The following is a 19,660-nucleotide window of genomic DNA, read 5'->3' on the forward strand; positions in this document are numbered from 1 at the left end:
CATACAGGAAACAGAATGAAGCTGCAATAGGTCATTTAGACTGTCCCACAGGTACTGAAGCCTGTCTAACATGTTCAGATTGATACTTGGCTTTTTGTTCCACATGCAAAAGATAGATATGAATAGGGAAAAGCCTTTAGACAGCTGGAAGTGTATTAAATAGAGCAAAGTTTACCTTTCAGTAGCGCAGCTGTAATAGATGGGAATTCCCTTTTAAAAGACTAGTGCTCAGAGTATTAGATGATATACTCTGCTTGGCTGGCTCAGTATTTTGAATGCCGTATGTAGTGCTGGTTAGAATATTCTAAAGTTGGTACTCAGAAAAAGTTACGGTATATTTGAATCTTTTCAGTGAAAGATTCATATGTGAAAAGCCATGCAGCCAGGCTACAGGATGCCAGTCTGTACCAGCCAAAGATACGGTGTTTTGAGAAGGTGAGGACAAGAGTCCTCGCAGATTGCACTTCGTACATTTAAAACCAAGAGGTGTGCACCTGACCACATCCTTTGAAGTGGTTTCTGAAGAAAATCAGCTTGAAAGAGCCTGGAAACAGCTTTCATCATCTATCTCCTTGGTGCCCTTCCTTGATTAGTGCCAATGAGCCTGGGAGAGAGGGTTGAAAGTGGCTTGTCTATGCGCCACTCCTTGTTCTCTCCCTAAGGCAGGATTCAGAGAAACATGGGCAGTGAATCTTTTTTATTTTTAATTTTTTTGCATCTGAGACTAATATAACCAGCCGTCCAAGTGGCTATACACATGCACAAAATATATGTGTGTTTGTGTGTGCAACTGACACGATCGTTATATTGGCACAACGCCACTACCCAGTCTGATATGAATATCCTAGACTATCAGTAATATACAGTAGCTTGTCTTGGAGCAGACTAACTGTGCTAGATATTCTTAAGTAGTTCTTATCACAATATTAAGTTTTAAAATTATATGCCTCTGTTCTAAGCAGTAGAGTAGATCTAGTTGAATGTAGTTTATCTACTGTTTTCAGAATGAGTGATAAATAGCAGGAAGGCAGTTGCTTTCATTTCTTGGTGTGCCTCTGAATCACTTGAAACACATTTTGGAATTAGCAAACCATGCTGTCATGGGAGAAAAAAGCTGAACTATGCCTCCCTCTTTATTGTCTTGTATTGATGAAACATGCCCAGAGATTGCGTGCATTTTGTGGTGTCACTGTCCAGTATAACAAAATACAAATTATTCTCTTTCTTGAGTCTAACAAGGGGCCCCGTTTTAAAGCCCTCCCATTACTGATTAGTCGTAATTGGTCATAATTACTCACTTATTACAGTTTATCTACATTTACAATAACATTGCAGTCCAGTAGTTTTAGATATAAAAATGCAAATTTCAGAGAAAGTTTCCTGTTGAGAAATTCCTGATTCCTTCATGTCAAAATACCCATTCATTGAAACTGAAAGTGACTGTAGAGGAACTGTTTTTTAAAATATCTCCCGATTCAAAAATTGGTCAAAACATCCCAGGTTGTCAAGAAGGAAGTTAAAAGAAAGTGGGTTTTGGTTTAGAATTGCTTCTAATTTCAAAATTATTGTTAAATTACACTACGAAGAGAGGGAGGGAGGAAGACTGAAACTAAACAAAACTCTCAGACAGGCAGACATCAGCATGAATTCAGCTGAACTAGGAGGAATTTCTCAGATAGCAAGGATACAAACCATTTAAAGACCATACACCAATTAATACTTCAAATAACTGCTTAAATTTAATGGGCTAACATGGCTCGTACTCCTCCTTTACAATCAGGGTTAGCATAAGCTTCCACCACCACGTATGACTTGGTGCACATCCCTGCACTTTGTCCTGGTGTCTGAGAGCCTCTCGGAAGCTTGTCTGCCAGCATTTAAGATCCATCTCCCCATGACAAAGGCATGTCCAGATATGAAGAGGTCTGCATCTCAAGGAGAAACCAGCAAACTCATTACCTGCTACAAATAATGCAAGGGATTCTTAACAAACAGCCACCTGACTCCTGACTGTCTGGGAGCAGCCAAACTTCAAAGTATTTCTTTTGCTTTCCTTCACTGCTCTTGGTAACAGTTGTGTTCATTAGCAAGACTCATAACTTTGGGTCTTGTTTGAGCACTCCATTTGTCTGAGACTTAACTAATCTGCTTTCTTGAAGAGTTTGCTTTATAATCTCCCTGAGTAGTTCTTCTCTGTCAGTAGCTGAGGTCATCTGTTCTAATGCCAAGCTAGTTACCCATATACACTATAACCATACTGTTATTAAGAAGAAAAGACCAGCATTGTATAAGCCACTACATATGTATATAAGTCTCTAGCAGCCTTATATTCCACAAAAATGTCAGTGTGCTACTTAGCAGGTATGTTTGTGTACTCGTCCTTCTAATTCTGGCACCTAAAGAATCAAAAAGAGAGTTGTTCCAGTATTTTCAAAATTCTACTCCAAATGACAGAATTCCCTCAAAACTGGATAAAATATTCTTAAGTCAGTGAGAATTACACACCATTTTGACAGCTGTCACGGTTTAAAGTCTCTCTCAAGGAGCTAAGGAATACATCAGAATCTCAGCTTTCACTAAAAAAACTACATAAAATAAATAACACTCTACAAAATTGTCCTCTTGAGCAACACATGAAAAAGGAATGCTGCAGGTTCAAACATCTTTAGGTAAATAAAGAGGCCTCAGCATGTATTTTTATTTATAATCTCATTATTTTTAAGCCAACCTCATGAGGTTTCTGTGATCTGCATTTTTTTTTTTTTTTTTTTGAACACTTGAGGCTGGCAAACACAACATGCTGTCCCTTGGAAAGAAATTCTAAAAACATTCCAAATCTCTAGTTTTATCACTGAAAAAATGTCATCCAGTAATAAGATTTAGATGCCCACACAACTTGCATGTAAGCATGTTTTTAGAACAGGTATCATTCTACTGCTTAAGAATCATTATCTTTGGTTTATAGTTGATGGAGATAAAGACACTGATGAGTACAGATGGATTTTGGGAAGCAAGTATATAGGGATACATAACCCTGCAACAGAAGACATCAAATATATACTATTTATATTTACAAAAATAGATCTATGTTTGAAATGTTCTTATATACATAACATGAGATACGGCCATTTTCACCGACATGGGATTGTTAGTTTAAAATAAGACCTTTTACTGTGGGCAATTGTGAAAACTAGCCAAATACTCTGATCACTCACCTTTGGCAAAGAGACTTCTCAGTGCTATGGTATGGAAAATACAAATGTAGATTTTTCTAAGAGAATGTTCTTTGATGTTGAAGAAGTAATACACCGTATTTTCCATGCGTTAGAGTAAAAGATTTTGCAAAACTCATATGGCAAAGGCAGTTTTGTGCAGTCGTTAGCATGTCTCTCATCAATCATCAGAAACGATGGGATAAGGTGAAGAATCTAGAATAAGGGCAAAAAATGGCAGTGAATATTATTTTTAGTATTTTCTTAAAAGCTTTTACATTTGGAGAGCTAAACTTTAAAATAGTCTTCTGAAATTCCTTGAATTCATTGTTACCTTAGAATGGATGTTTTTCAGAACATCATTCCTATTTTTGGTGCTGAGTCAGATGTGAAAAGAACCAAATGAATGATATGTAATTAGTAATACCAATGATGTGATATGTAATAGAGATTTTATGGGCACAAGTGTTAGGTATTTTCTGTGTATGGCAAAGCCAAAGAGTAGGACTGAGGACACAGTAAATCAGTCCAAGCTAAAACTTCCTAGCATCTCATGTTATCATAAACACTGGAATGAAACTACTCCACATTTTTAGGAGAAAAAAAAAATATTTTTTTGCCCAATGAAAATTCTTTGTACTTGGATTATGAAGAGGTCCTAGAATTTGACCCTGTGGTGACTCATAACAAAACCATCAATTGGAAATGCTGGAGAGGAATAAGAGCCTGGTGTGAAGTTGATTAAAGAAGAGCTATAAGCTGCCAATGTGATGCGGTCAGAAAAAAAGGCAAACGTGATGCTGAAGTGTATTAGGAGAAGCACTTCCAATGGAGATAGAGAACTATTGCAGACAGAGTACCAAGAACTCATGAAATCTCTTTGAAACAATTACATACAAACTTGGATTGTCATGTTTGAGAGAGATTGATTCAAACTATAATGAGGGAGGAATGGAGAGGAAAGAGGAGATTAGAGACCACAAGAGACTACAAGAGCCTAGTTTGCTTCACATAGTAAAATGAAAACTATGAAGGAATGTTATCTTTTAGGAAGTTCATTTTCTATATGATTTTCTATAGATATCAGAGAGGAAGAAGAGTTACAGATAATAGTAGATCATGTCAGCACAGCCACAAGTGTGGTCTTGAGTAAATATAGCTGGGAAATTACAAGATTGCTCCTAACCATTAGATTTAAGGGGTCCTTTAAACTAGAGCAGTGGAGCAAAACACCTAAGTACTCATTAAACTGGTGATCATTAAATCTCTGGGAGGGATTATATGGTACAATGCATGCAGTAGTAGGTGTGTGGGCTTCAGCACTCAAACCCATCATGTCCCGCTGTGAAGACCAGACAGGGAAACAAGAGCTGATCTGTTGGTTGGTTTGTTTTTTCAGTGAAATCTATTTCCATTGGGAAATTCCAATTTAGCAAACAAAAAAAATTTCCCTGTCTGGATTGGAATTTCTTTTTGCTTTGAAATTTTCCATTCAATTTTTCACCCAAGATTTCATTCTTTGCCCTGATTAGGGATAGGTATTTTCTTGTGAGAAAGGAAAACTGTTTCCTTCTGGGATTTGTTAGCAACCGTGCTTACACATTGTCTAACTGTATCGAGATGTACTAATTAAAACCATGGTTTCTTTTGTTCCACAAGATCTTCATTCTGTTTCCCAGGAAGTAGAACGAAGTTTTGCATATCCTCTGTAATGGTAAATATACCTCTGACTCTAAACCAAAACATGTGGAAAAATCAGATGACGCCAGCATCTTTACGTTACAGGGATTTGATCAGTGTTGATATTCAATACTTAGCCTTCAAAAAATAACTAAACCCAGAACCACAGTAACAGACAGACCTAACAGGTTTAGAAATCCACCTGAAAATTCCAGTGTAGGAAAGGCAACAGGCTTAGAGTTTCCTACATTAGGAAAGCCTGTCCCTCATTCAAGAAGGAAATAATACTGGAAGTGTTAGCACTAAAGGCCATTTTCAGGGAGGGGAAAAGTGCATTTTAAGTCAAGTATTCTGATTCTTTTTCCTTATTTGTTTTAAAAGCCATTTGAATCCATTTTTATTGGAAAGACCAAAGACTTTTTCCAACAATGGAGAATGGAATAGTGTTCAGGATGGATCAAATCCAGACTCTAGAGGTGCTAGACGTGAGCATAGTCCAAACAGTTGGGATGCCCTACAGTTGCAGACCCTAGAAGCCCTGGTTTTCTGAGTTCTCAGCTCCAAGTCTCTAAGTCCTGAAGTTTCTGGTCCCAAGGCAGCTCCATGGCAGGGCTGGTCTGGTCTAAGGTTTGCAGCCCCTTCTGGTTTGCACAGATAACTTAAACATATTGAAAACATGCTTGATTATCTAGCTGAGTTGGAGCAAGAAAAAATGAAATAATAGCACCAATAGCTCCGTTATCCATCTTCTGTCCTGAAACATCTTGGGAAAGACAGCAGCAGTTAGCTGAGCAGAAATGTGCAGTAAAATTAGATTGGGAGATGAGATACAATTAGAATTCTTTGCCTTTTTCTGATTCCAGATCTGGACTCATTCTTGGCTGTCTTCTATAAATTGTTTGAAACTTCTGATCCAGCTTTCTGCATTTTCGTTCACTGTCTCAGACTCCTTGCCACCCTTCCCTGATCCTGCTTTAGCCTTCTCCTGTATTTTCCATTCCCCCAGCTATAGCATGGATGCAATGTCAAAATAACTAAGAGTGAAATCGAACGAATGTTCCTATGCCTGTCTCCTTGCTGGGTCCCTCCGTGTTTGCCTCCAGGCCTCGTTTCAGCGTTGTGCTCATGCATGTTTTCTGCACCTAAAGTGATGCCTGTGCGTAAAGCAGAGGAATGGCTATGCAACAGCTGCAGTCAGAATAATACGCAAAGGAGCAGCACAGCTCTACAGCTTAGAACAATTTTGAAATTAAACACCTTTTCTTCAGCCAAGATGACCAGAGTTGGCAAATGGCAGAAAAGTGGAGAGAAAGGAGGGCATATTGGTAGAGTTGCTTAAGAACTTTCTAATGAACATTTTTCATGTCAGCCAGTCAAAATGAAGCTGTCATCAAGAAAGGAGCTGTTTCAGCAAGTCTTCTGATTCAAAAACTATCCTGAAGAAAAAAATTGTTGGAAGTTATTAATACCACTCTTGGACATTTCAAATGCATACAAGTTTCAACTTGTGTCTTCATTTTATGTTTTTATTAAAAAATTTAACTAATTTATAATAATAAAAAATCAAATTAGAAAGGCCACCATCAAGATGAAGGATTTCTAACATGCCTAAATAAAATGCTTCAGTTCATCTGGTCCAATTTTTTTTCCTCCAGTGTATCAGTTTATGAACTTTTTCTGCCTTTCAACTCCTCCTCCCAGTTCAGCATGGGAAAAAGCTGCAAAGTCTCAAAAACTCTTATGGAATGGGAGAATAATTTTCCATATAGATCTGGATAGCAGATAAAACATGAATAATATTGTTCTTTCCTTTTCTTTTAATTTTCCTTTCTCTTTCTTTCTCTTCAGTCACATGAATAGGCTTAGAGCTATCACAATATGGAGTGTCAGAGTTCACTGACTCACACAGATTGAAAGCATACATCTTCTTGCTACATGATAAGAATCACCTTTGTACATAATTTCTCAAGTAAATACTTGTGATTGCAGCACATGAAGAGCTCTAAAAGTGTAAAAAGAAATGAAAATCTCAGAACATGTCTAAATATAATGCTCTGTTCAGTCCCAGAATGGCAAATTTGAAATAGAATCTCGCCACATCACTCATGCTATTTGTTATATCTGAGGCCTTTCGGTTAATGTAAATGGCTGTGGAGCTATTGAAATTGGTATTCATGAAACAAAAAATGAATTCACAATCTGAAAGAAGAGAAAGCTACTGCATTTTTCTCCTCTGACTAAACTGAAAGTTGTTGTTTTATCTACAATATGCAGTATTCTGGAGAGAGAAGGAGATTTGTGTGGGACTGGCCTCCCAGAAAGATCAAGCAGCAAAGGCAACAACAACTTTGTTGTTCAGTGATTTTCAGAGGCTCATTCAAAGCCCTTGCAGTAACAGTACATAAAAAAACCTTTAAAGGAATACAGCCAAATATTGCATTTAAAGCAGAAATGAAAACATGATTTAAAATAGAGTAGGAAATTCTTCCAAATGAGAAGAGACAGCCTTCCAGCCTCTTGAATGAAGCTGGAAAAGATATCTGCAAATTAGAGCTGAGAATGGTCCTGATAATCAAGCGTTTTTAAGAATAATTCTGAGAACCAGTTTTAGAAACCATTTTTTTTCCTAGTATTGTATAACACTAAGTAATTCTATATAGTACCAGAGCACAGTGTAATTTCTAATTAAATGTTCTTCCCCAAACTTAAAAGAATAGCCACATTGACTATATGTACACTGCTATAGGGGTTCAGGAAGCAAGCAAGAGTGTTGGACTTCTGATTGCTCACACAGATTGACTATTGATGGGCTGCTTTGCTCTGTTTGAGCCACTCCAACTAGCGCTCTTCAGGGCAAAGCTACTCTTGATTCTTGGGACAGGTCACTTCGGGATCATTCCCAAAAGAGGTAGTAGACACATCGCACCAGAGTACACAGTCCTCCAACACAATCCCCTCAGGCTTTGCACCCTCTACTGTCCTTTCACATCTCCTTTTTACACCCCAGGGCATGTTGTAGTTACCTTGAATTTCAGTCTACAAAAAGCCACTCTAGCATGGCATATCCTTCTCATTATTTTAAACAGTCCCTGACCCTCTTTTTTGACACCTCCTGGTCATTTTTCCCCAGGCCTCTTGTATTTAGCACAGACATACTAGCTGGGTCAGATGGAGGTTCATGCAGCCCAATATCCAAAAAAAGTAGGAGTATAAGAATATACAAACTGATCAAACAAAGAGTGATACACTCCTTCTTATACCCTAATGCTTTGCACAAAGATTTTCTGAGGCAACGATTGCTTTTCATTGTTTAATAACTTCTACAAGGTGAATACATGTCTGTAAGTACAAGCAACTGAGTATGAACTGTGATTTGCCTAAATATGTGCAAATAATACTCCAGCCCTACTGCACGCCCTTACTGTGATTTGAAAAAAATAGAGAGTTTTTAACTGCTTATACAATGCTGAGTCTTGAGAGTTTGTTTTGAAGATATTCTCCACAACCATAACGGCCATGCTTTTTATTTTGTTAGCCTAGAAGCTGTATTTTTTTTACAGTCACTTGACTCTAGCAGCACAGGCTTTAGGAAATTAATGGAAATAGCATGAGACCTGGCCACTCTAAGAAGGCCGCAGAGCATCTGACAGTAGGACCATGATCAGAATTCAGAGATTTCTTATTCTAGCACTGTAGGTTTTCTGCTGTTTTTTAGCAGAGATTCTCTAGGGCTTAAGGGCTTTTGAAACAATAAGATCTTATAATCAGCTGCCTTTGATATCTTATGAAAAACAATACAATCTGTAAAATCTGTCACTGCTCTCTTGCATGAAATGCTAACACTGGCAATAGTGTTTGAAGCAAGTTGAAGCCTGTTTATCGTCTTTCTTGGCAATGCCTAAATCAGGGCAATGCAGTAATCTACTCTGGAGAAATGCTGTTCTTAGTATTGCTCTTGGATACAGATGAGGAAATTGAATTTATGAAAGTATTTTGTGCTAATGAGTATAATCTTTGCTTAATCTAGCAATCTCAATAGGTACTGTCAATTGAAATCAATACATTTTGTATATTTAAGGGCCACAAGAAAATATTACTGCAATTCAGGAATAACAACAAGAACAAAAACTCTGTTTCATTTTAGTTTGTCTTTCCCAATCATTTGCCTGTTTTAGTCTGGGTAATGCTTTCTCTCTGTGGCACACCCAGCTCATGTAGATTACATGTGCATTTCCCTAATATATAGGCATAGCCGTGAACACACACTTACACACACACAAATATTCTGTATGTTATTACAACTCAAACAGAAGTTGTGGGTGAATATAGAAAATACTGGCTTACAGGCTACAAATTACATTGTGCTGAAGTCATATACTATATAACTATGATGGTCCCTTCTGGTCTTAAAATTCCTGTTTAGTGGTGAATTACCAGCAAAATGTTCATTAGTACACTTGAAAAAAAAAGGGTCTCTGTGCATTTCTCCTAAATGAAAAGTAGCTATCCTCAAAAGGTAAATGAAATCCGCATTAAAGCAAGAAGTGGCCCCACAGAATGGAATATCCCCACAGAACAGGGTGCTGATTACAAAATCAAGCCAGTGCTTTTGGGGAATGGAGCAAAAAATGGCTGAAGAGATTCCTTGGAACCACAAGAAAGGTTTTGTTTGCATTATTTTCCCTGGCTGGATCCAGGTTTAGACTGGTTCTCATTTTATCTGCACCCTGTTCCCCACCTTCACATGAGTACACACAAAGCGGGGGCTTCAAAGCTCACAGCACTGGCCTAACTCTGTTCTTATTAAAAGCACTGGCAAAACTCCCAGTGGTTTAACAGGAGCAGGATTAGGCCAGCCATGAGTTCTTTGAAAATCTCACCTAAGGCAATAAATATAGCATTAATTCACAAAAAGAAAAGCAAACAAAAAACGTAGGAAGAGGGGGGGAAAGAAGAAACATCATGCAATTACTCAAGGTCCTTGATCAAAAAAAGGATCGTAATTATATATTGCTGTGTGAAGTCTTTGTGGCCAGTACACGAAGGCTCACGTTGGACACTTACTCCTCTGCTCAAGCCTGTGCATGAGAGACAAAAGAGCGAGGATCCCTAATCACCATTTGCAGAGACTCATTGCAGAGGTATCACCCTGCTTCCACGATGTTTGTGCAAAGACAGTTCCCAGTTTCATCTCCTAGTGCCTTGGGAGAAGCACGTGGGCAAAGGCCCAAGTCACTGGGCAGCGGAGCTGGGCTGGCTTGGGGGAGTACATGCTTCACCCTTTCCCACAGTGAAGCAAGGGCAGCTCTGGCCTACTGTTCCCAAGGCACTTAACTATCATTTGTCTGACATACCCACATCCAATTTTTCTCAGTTCACCTCAAACATCATCCTTTTTAACCCTCTAATAATTACTACGAGTGCTTGCCTTTGAATTATTTCCATTGCGCTGCTGCTTTGCTAGCACAGAGATACTACTTAGCCATGAACTTTCCCCATACTGAGAGAGCATAGCAAACATGCAAATTACTTAAACAGTGTTTGTCACTTCAGTCTTAGGTTGTTAACATTTCATGTAGGACTTGGTATCCTCCTCATTTTATTTTATGTACACCAAATACATGGAATTATGAAGCTAAAGATATAAAGCTACTTTTTTTTTTTCCATTGGAAACATGAACCCCAAAGAATTTTAAGATTTTTGTGTGAAAAGTTGCATGTCCCACTGAGCACACAGACAGATGCAAAGATGCAGGTGCCCTTTAGGTGAAATATCCTGGTGGCAGAGCTGTGCAGTTGTCAGATGGATAAAAGATGCCAGAGCTCAGACTTTGTAGTGGATTATCCACTGTGCTGTAGACAGTATTGCTTCCCAAGGGGCAGTAGCCACATATAGCTTTGAACTACCTTTCTCAGGTTTTGTAACTACAGCTGTCTACAAAGTGGGATCCATGTTGTTTGTACATCTTATTCCATTTACTCTCATGAACTTTTTTTAAAAAAACAATTGGCTAGAATTCACCTACCTTTGAAGAAGAATAAAAAAAAGGAGGTGGTTATTTTCTTGGCAGTGCCTGGCAGGTGTTGCCTGGACTTATGGGAATCAAAAACATTTTGTACCACTAGCTTCAAACAATGGGTCAAACACAAATCATGGGTAAAACCAGCATCTTTATAGCTTTATAGACAAAGTCATCCCCATCATCAGAAACAAGAACTCCAATCTTTCTTCCCCTGAGCTTAACACAGAAAAGAACTATTCTTTAAGTAGCTCTAACTCTGTTAGACATTTGAGAGGATTCAGGGAGGTCCTGGGGAGGCATGACACTTGATTTTGTTGGTTAATTTTATTTGGCTGCATATTATTTACGGAGTATGGGAGCAAAACACTTACTATGCAGTGAGAATGATTTTCTACAGCTTTCATTAGAAGTGATTAAGTGATTGTCCTGTGCTCAGCAAAAGAGTACTGTATTTTGGGAACATGAAGACAGTTTTATCCAGAGTATTGTGTTACACTCCATAGCTGTGTGCAGTGCTTTCCTTTCTGTTGCACTGGGAAAATCATTTGGCTTTGAATTCAGCAGGATTGGACTTTTGCCATAATTTGCGCTGAATAGCAGAACATCCATCCGAACTTCTCTTTTTCCTTCTGCCCTTAATATTCCACCTGGTTCGGTAATGTTCTCTAGGTGGACAAGAAACAATATATTCAGGATTGCTCTGCCACGAAGGGAGTAGTACTCAAAGCATTGTCGGCAATACTCTTTCATGAAACGATGACTTTGGAAATTGTCCAGACCCTTCTCACATCTTACAAATGTTCACCTCTTCTCACCTCTCACAAAGTGACTCACCTCTCACAAATGCTGACTTTGTGGCTGGCATATATAGGTGGTATTTCCCCCTTGACTGTTCATGAGCTTCCTGCACTGCCCCAGAAAAATGGAAGGGCCTTGTGTAGGCCCACAGCGTGATGGATAGGTATAATTGTACAGGGATTTGTCTTGATTCTTAGACGAGGAAAGCACTCATATCTCTCACTACCATCTGACAGAGGAACAAGGATTTTGTGTAACTGGAATGTTTGTACATATCTTGCTTCAGGCACTCAAATGTCCATGATTTTTATTTCAACTGATATTATAATTATAGTTCCCACAAATTTTATTTGCAAATTCTTGCATTTACCCTTTATCTTGTGCAGAGCTGCATCCAGGACTCAAAACAGCAAAATAAAAGAGAAAGGTTCCATCATCCCCGTTAAGCCATCAGGTCCTTCTTATTTTCATTGCTGTAGGTTCAAAACCTGCTATCCAAATTCTTTTTGGCCTCATATGAGCATCGTTCTTGCAGAATTCCATGACTATGAGATATATCTTTGCAAATTTTCAATGTGAAAGCAAAACTACTGATGCATAATAAGTACAAGCAAGCAGAGAGAGTGCTTGGAAGAGTAGTCACTTGAAAGCATACCATTCATCTATCTGAAAATAACCTAGGAGTTCGACACTTGCACAAAAATTACAGCTGGTGCTTTTGCCAAAGAAATACTCCTCTGTAGACTACTGTATCAAGAGCAGGGCAAATAATTGATTTGGGGGGTTCACTGGGGGATCTACAAGGAGAAAAATGAGAATTCATTTTTGTATCAACCTGAAATGAAATGTTCAGCCAAATAAAAATTTGGAAAATAATAATTTTTGATTGAAAAACAGTTTGGGATTTGGGGAGGGGTTGTTTGTTTACTGGTTCATTCTGTCATAAAACTGAAATTGATTCCCAAATGATATACTGCTTTGAATTAAAAATCAAAATATTTCACAACTAAAATGTTGACTTTTTTCCAGTTATTTTTTTTCCCTTAAACAGCTCAGAAGAATGGACATCATTGAATCAGTATTATTTATCAAAAACATTTTGGCCAAAAAAGTTTTGCCCAGCTCTAGCTGTATATCGGATATCTTTACATGGCACCTCTCCACTTTTTTAATACTCAGTGGGAATGTGCTGAAATACAAAACTTAGTGCAACTTCAGTAAAACTATACAAAAGGGCAAGTCAGCACAGGAGACAAAAGGAACTATGATGCTCAGCTTTTAGTTAAAGCTATTAAGCCAGTGGATATTCGTCTTCACATCAACCTTATTAAACTACACAGGACTGCATAATTTTTTTCCCTTACTTTTAGTACACCCTGAGATACTTCTGACATGTCTGTTTCTCCATATGCTCAGAAGTCAGTTGTGACCTGGGAACAGGAAAAAATAAATGTTGTTAGAACAGGAAGTCACACATGATATAAAATAAATGTATCATCATTTTTATATTTCCTTCATATTCACAACTAGAGATTTATATTAGTAACTCATTAAAAAAGTAAAAGACTACCTTATTCCCTGAATAAGTTGGATGGAAGTTTGGATCAAATACAGGTTTGAATATATGCATAGGTGAATAAATACAGCAAAAACACGTTCATAGATAATCTTTAAAATTGTTAGTGTGTGCTTCAACTTAGTTTATATCCCTTTTCTATTCACTTTCCATTAATGTTCTAGCAAGCAAATTTATTCAGAGGAATACTCATGAAAGCAGTGAAATTTAAGTGATTATTGAGAACATTCAGAGAGAGTAAATTTCAAATTCATAATCATGAGAATTTGCACTGAAATTCTGATGCATTATCATTATTATTATTATTATTATTATTATTATTATTACTATCCCATCAGTGAACATGACCTACATGTGAAACCGAAACAGCCTGAGATTTTAATGGCAACTATCACACAAAGGTATACACAACAAACAAATGTCAATACACTAAGATAATGGCCATGGGAAGAATCAGTGAAGAATTCTGAACCAAAGAACAAATTTGGGGAAATCTAGGTTTGTTCACAGACAATTCACAGACGGAATATAAACATACAGTGGAGATGCGCTGAGATGTACTGGTCACTTTTATGGCAATCAGTGCATACTCAATGCTAGAACAGTAACAGACTATGTGGTAGTTAAAGAAAGTGATTCCTTAGATTTGGAGGAAATTAATGCTAAGGTTAATGAGAAGTTTTCCACTACCTTCATTGGTCTTCAGACCAGGCCTTAAGGTAGCAGCTGTAGCACCTTGGAAATTTAACTTCCACTGGCAACCCTGCCTTGAAATGCAGGTTCAAATCTAGCCAGCGCAATGCTACGATTTCTTAGAGGGAAATATCAGAGCTGCTTTACTGCACTTTGCTTTCTGTAGTCTTCAGCAAAAGTCAGAGCATCCCAAATGCTGGCATAAGACAGCCTGTGCAAGTCCAATGCTGGCAGTAATCTGAATTCTTAGCTACAATACACAGAGCCTTGTTGGAAACCAACAGCCTAGTGTGCTGCTGAGCACAGAGGTGAGATCTGGAGCTTAGCACTAGGATAAACTGCGTGGGTTGGAGTGCCTGCTGCACCTGGAGGAGAAGACAGGCGAGTATCAATAGCAAAAGCTTGATGCACCAGTACTCATGTCTGTACAAGCATCTGGGAAAAATTCACTGGTCTCAGAAGTGAGTGGAGATTACTGCAGCCTCTGCAGTTTTGACTTTCCAAGGCACTGTTGATCGCTTACTGAAGTGATAGACAAGCATTTCTTTGGAAGAAAGGAAATTCCCATTCAGAGATGTGAGTGAAATTAAATGTTTTTTTCTGCTGTCGTATTTAGATGGTAAAAGGAAAAGGTATGAACGTCTGGCAAAGCCAAAATGCTCTGGGCTCATGCTTTTGCCAATTCCCATGAGATTTGAAGCTGGCTTTCTGCTCTCCAGACACCCTAGAGTATGTCAGTCCAGTAAAAAAATACTTGAAAACTATCCTACATTCCTTTTCCAGAATTGAAATTGTTTTTCAGCTGAAGTGGTTTGAAGTAGGCTCTTAGCCAGTGCCTATCTCAGCTCTTCGCTTCTGAACATAAAGAACGAAATCAGAAACCCCTGAACTGAACCCAGATAACATTCCATCGTGCCACACTGGCAGATAAAAATAGGTGAGTTCGGAGTTTCCTGGCTCCATAATGAACAGCAAAAAAAGTTGAAGTTTAAATTCTTTGAGCTCTCCAAGGATGAAGCATGTGGATGGAACAAGACTGAACTCAAGAAATAGACTCTTGTTTTAATGGTATTTCAAAAAAAGTGAAGCAGATGCCTGAAACTATCCTAGAGGGCTATGCCTTCCCTGCCATTATGGAGTGCTACCGGGAACATCCACAACATGATTCCCAGGTCCACATGTATCCTGTACACTTTCATATCCTGCAGAGGCAACAGGAACTTTGCATAAGCACCTACCAATGTAATTACAATGTACTGAGTCACCAGGTGAGCTCAGGCATCGGCTGTGCCACATCATTTTGAGAGCAGCCTGTTGCCATACTCTAGGCTGGGATTCTAATCAGATGTCCAGACAGGGTATGTGGGCTGCAGGATGTCCTAGAAATGCTCTTCACACTGTGGTCTAGCTGTATCCCTTTGATCTTTCTTATATTTCTGTGCACCTAGGTTGTATTTGCTAACCTCAGGCAAGATTCTGGCCTCAAAAACATACATATCATTTTCTCTGCAGTCAAAAGAAGTTCAGACAAATATGCTAGAAAAGAATTTAAAACAAAGTGTTCATTTCATAGAGCAGTTGAATGACTACCTGGCACTTACTTGAATTCTGGCTGCTAATTGTAGCATTTATTCTGATACTTTGCTGCTTCCCAGTCTGTGCACTTCTGATGAAGTCCCGACCACTTTATAAAAAGCAAAGGGTGACATTAACATTGCCAGTGGGAGGGTGTGAGCCACAGCCATTTGAAAAAATCTACATGGCTCTTTTTAGCCATGCTGCCTACTGAGAGCTGATTACTAGGAAAGAGAGAGGTGGGAATTGGCCACTTCTGTTACGAGCGTCAAGGTTGTTGGAAGGCTCGAGTAACAAGAGGTGCTGAAAAGTATAGCAACCAAATCCCCATCTCCTGACACTAAGCTTGTCACTTCTGTGACATTCTTGGCCTCTTCTAACCCAGTGTCTGGGAATTTGAGATTTAATCTTTGGTCTACCACATGTTGGTGCAAAATATAGCTGCTGCAAAATGAGACCAACCTACAAATGGGGAAAAGATCTATTTTTAAATGAAAAATCCCAGCCCCCTTATTCTTCCTTAGCACAGGCTTTTTTAGAACCAAATTTCAGTCTCATACTAACCACTTAATACAGCCATGGGCAGTGTTTCTCACTCCAGACAGGCAGGAATGTTTTGTTGTTTGTCCTGATGGCTTGCATGCCTCTGCTGAAAGCATCTACACATCATACACCAAGATCCAGTTCATATTCTCATTCTTAGTATAAGGAAAACTGTCTTTGCTTTAAATAATAGATCATGCAATAGTTTAAGTATTATCATGGCAATTAACATTTTAGCAGAGTAACCAAGACTTTCAAATTCAGTTGTTCAATTTCGTAGGACCATAGTTCAGGGCCTGAATAGGTGATGAATTCCTGGTAGCCTTGTACTTCTTATCAACCTCACATTTGTTCTGTGCTGCTGACAGCTTAGACACAGTGGAGGTCTCAAACACTTGCACATTCTTCACTCATCGTCTGTGCAGTTTCTGATGGGACCATGGTCAAGGCAATAGAAATGCATTATTTCCACTGGCCCTTAAGATCCATTCACTGATGCGTGTCTGTAGTGCTCTAATTTACCTGCTTTTCTTCAGTAATGTTACTGTAGGATATAAGGAGTTGGCTGTGCCAATGTAACAGTGGCTTTGCATGCCATAATACCTGATGCATTTGTGGTGTTTCTGTGTAACTGGGATACAGACTTTGTATTGCTTTTATTATTAATGAAATTTATCATAACTTCAGCGCAAGATTTCTTCCTGCTGCTACTGGGGTTTGGTGTCACTCTTGGAGGCAAAATCTAGGAACATGCCTTCTCCAACTTGCTCAGAAATAAAGTTCATAGTCTTTAATATCAAAACTTGGCCTGCTGCCTTGCAGGTTGGTTTACTGACACAGAAATATCATGAGGTAGTTAGGTTCACCTCAGACCTAGTCTTCAACCCATGACTGCTCCTGGTGATTCTGCTCTAAGACAGCTGTCTAGAGTATCTCTTTCTTCAATAGCTAATCCTCTGTACACCATTTAGAGAAAAGCATGAGCTGTACAACTTCACAGAAAATAAAAATATTGGTGAAAGTGTGCAAGAATATTCAGCTTTGAGATGCATTTTTTGTACCCATTCATCAAAACAATCTCTATTGCTGTCCCATGTATACTGCTTACAAAACTGATTATCCTGAACAGATATGTTGACACTTAGGCAAATACCCTGCTCATAGACTGTCCTGGATTCATGATGCAATAAATCCCTAGACAGTTAGTGGCACCTGGGCACAGCCCCATGGCAGTAAGACACACAAGAATTTTCTCTGAGGGTCTAGAGGATGCCATGGAACTACTCTGCTCTTTCCAGTTTGTCCTGCCCACCTCTCTGATGGGTAGTGGACTGGATGTAACAGTAAATCTGTATGTGGAGAGACCCCTTTGGCTTCAATCTTTCACTTCTGCCAGTGTTGAAGACTTTTTTTTTCACAGAGAAGGTATGACCGTATCTTTGTCATCTTCCCAAATTGTCCCTCTTCCTTACTTGGGCAGAATGGATCCCGTGTAGCTGTTAGAGGCATGTTGATTGTTGCAGATAGGCACCAAGTATTTGTGCTTCGGTGCACAAGGTACCCATGTTTTAAACTCACACTCAGAGCAAGTTTCTGGCTCTGCAAAATGCACTGTTAGCATGTTGTACTTCATCCTCATGCATATCATATAAGAAAAATGAAAGCAAGGGACAAGTGCTCAGCTCACTGCCTCTCATTTGGCAGAGTGCTTTTTGAATGGCTGGGGCCGCTCTCCATTAGAATGACCTAATTCTACATGCATCTATATTGATCTAATATGCGTCATCATCAGTTCAACATTCATTAATACAATTGGGTGCAGAAAGCTTTCAGGGGAAATAGATGAAGAGAAAGAACAATATATGCCATCCTCTTAGAGTAGGAGTGGAATTAAATTATTTTTGTGCACTTCAGTTGAAACCTACTCAGTGACATTTTAAAAAGGCTGCTTTCAAGGGCCCTGCCTCCCTCCCTCATCTGCAACAACCATGTTAAGCCGTCGTGATAGGGTGTGTGGTGGGTTCCTCCCCCATACTGCAGACTATCAGCACACAGTCTCTACCATGGGCAAATGATGAAACCTTTTTCTGCTGCTGGGCAGGTTTGCATTCAGTTTTGCCTTTGCTGGGATACAGCTCTACATTTCCTACCAGGAAAGGGAAGTATGTAACATTTGCATTTGTGGATGCAGTCTTGTGCTAGTATTGCGAAAGCTTTCAGTTGACCAGCCTTGCCTTTTTTCAGTGGTATGATCAGGAATAACAGGAGTAAATTAGAAACAGTGATAAAAAGCGTGGCACAATAGTTCAGTCCACCAGCTTTTCCCACTGGGGATATGTAGCAGCCTGGGGGTCAAGGGCATAGTTCTCTCAATTACACCATCATAACTGTGTTTCTTCAGTGGAGTCCTTCCCAGTTTTTATCTGTATAAATGGAAGAGAATACAAACACTTAATTAATCTCAGAGGTTCAGCTCTGTGGACTACAACATATCAGGCATAAGATGGGCTGATGGAAGAGTAATAACTTTCTTGCACATCCCCACAGAGTTTTGAGAGGCTGTATTTGCATGCCTCCTGCTTCAGGAGGAAAAAACTTGTCTCTTCTTGTTATATTTCTGATTAGAATCAGAAATGCTGGATTTGTTCATGCTAAGGAAAATATGCGGGTGTAGAGCAGCTTTCTACGAACATGAAAAGTTAATGAGATTGTTTTGTGCTAGAGGCACCAACAGCCATACGCTCCCAACTGGTACTGACACTGCACGCTTCTCAGTCAAAGGCAGAGCATATAAGGAATGCATGATAGGGTGATGTGAAAGCTTTGTGGATGTTCATTTGAGAGCACACAATATATACACCAAAGAACACCATCATGCATTCTTAAAACTGGTAGGAGAAAGCACACAGAATCATGTTCTGAGATTCACTTCAGAGGATTACTGAATCCAGATCTCATTTAATTTTATTCAAACTCCCTGTTCTTTCTCCACACAGGCAGCGTCTATGATTGTTGCTGCTTCCATCACAGGATCACTGAAATAGAGCTGAACACAGTAATGAGAAACACACTGAAATTTTGGAGATGCAAATTATTTACAAATCATTTAAAAAAGAAACTGAATAGATTAAGGTAGTTGCTGTCTAAGTAAAATACTAATTTTAAAATGCTGGTGTTTTTCCATAACATTTTTTTGGCCAAGGTTTCAACTCTTCAGAATGGCATTTCTGTTCATAAAGTTGTATCAATTAACAAAAACAAGTCCAAAAAATTACCTCAAAATGAAACAGACCTTTTCATTTTCACGCTGGATAGAATATTTTAGGTTGATCAAACAAAAATGTTCAGGATTAGATTTTTATTTTTTCTGTTTAGCCAAAACACTCCAGAAAAGTTATATTTCAGCTTGACTAAAATCAATGTTACTTTTCAAATATTTTTGATTGACCACTATACAGCAGTTATTTTGTTGTATAATGTTAATATTGTTTTAGAGACAGCATCAGTTCTATCACCCTACTCCTAATTATAAGAGGAAAATACAAAAAGGGTGACACAAC

The 19,660-nt window shown here is 38.7% G+C and overlaps 1 long non-coding RNA gene across 6 annotated transcripts in view; it reads left to right on the plus strand.

The window, feature by feature from the left end:
- The window catches only part of LOC112987055 (uncharacterized), a 155,825-nt gene that overhangs the window by 35,945 nt on the left and 100,220 nt on the right, over positions 1-19,660 (plus strand). The window contains exon 3 of one of the 6 annotated variants that reach the window (XR_010385946.1): positions 5,756-6,532. The exons of the other annotated variants lie outside the window; for them this stretch is intronic. This is a non-coding gene — a long non-coding RNA (uncharacterized LOC112987055). Of the gene's footprint in view, positions 1-5,755; positions 6,533-19,660 lie in introns of those variants that run through there. 6 annotated transcript variants of the gene reach the window in all.

Source organism: Dromaius novaehollandiae, chromosome Z (genome assembly GCF_036370855.1).
Source record: "Dromaius novaehollandiae isolate bDroNov1 chromosome Z, bDroNov1.hap1, whole genome shotgun sequence".
Lineage (NCBI taxonomy): Eukaryota > Metazoa > Chordata > Aves > Casuariiformes > Dromaiidae > Dromaius > Dromaius novaehollandiae.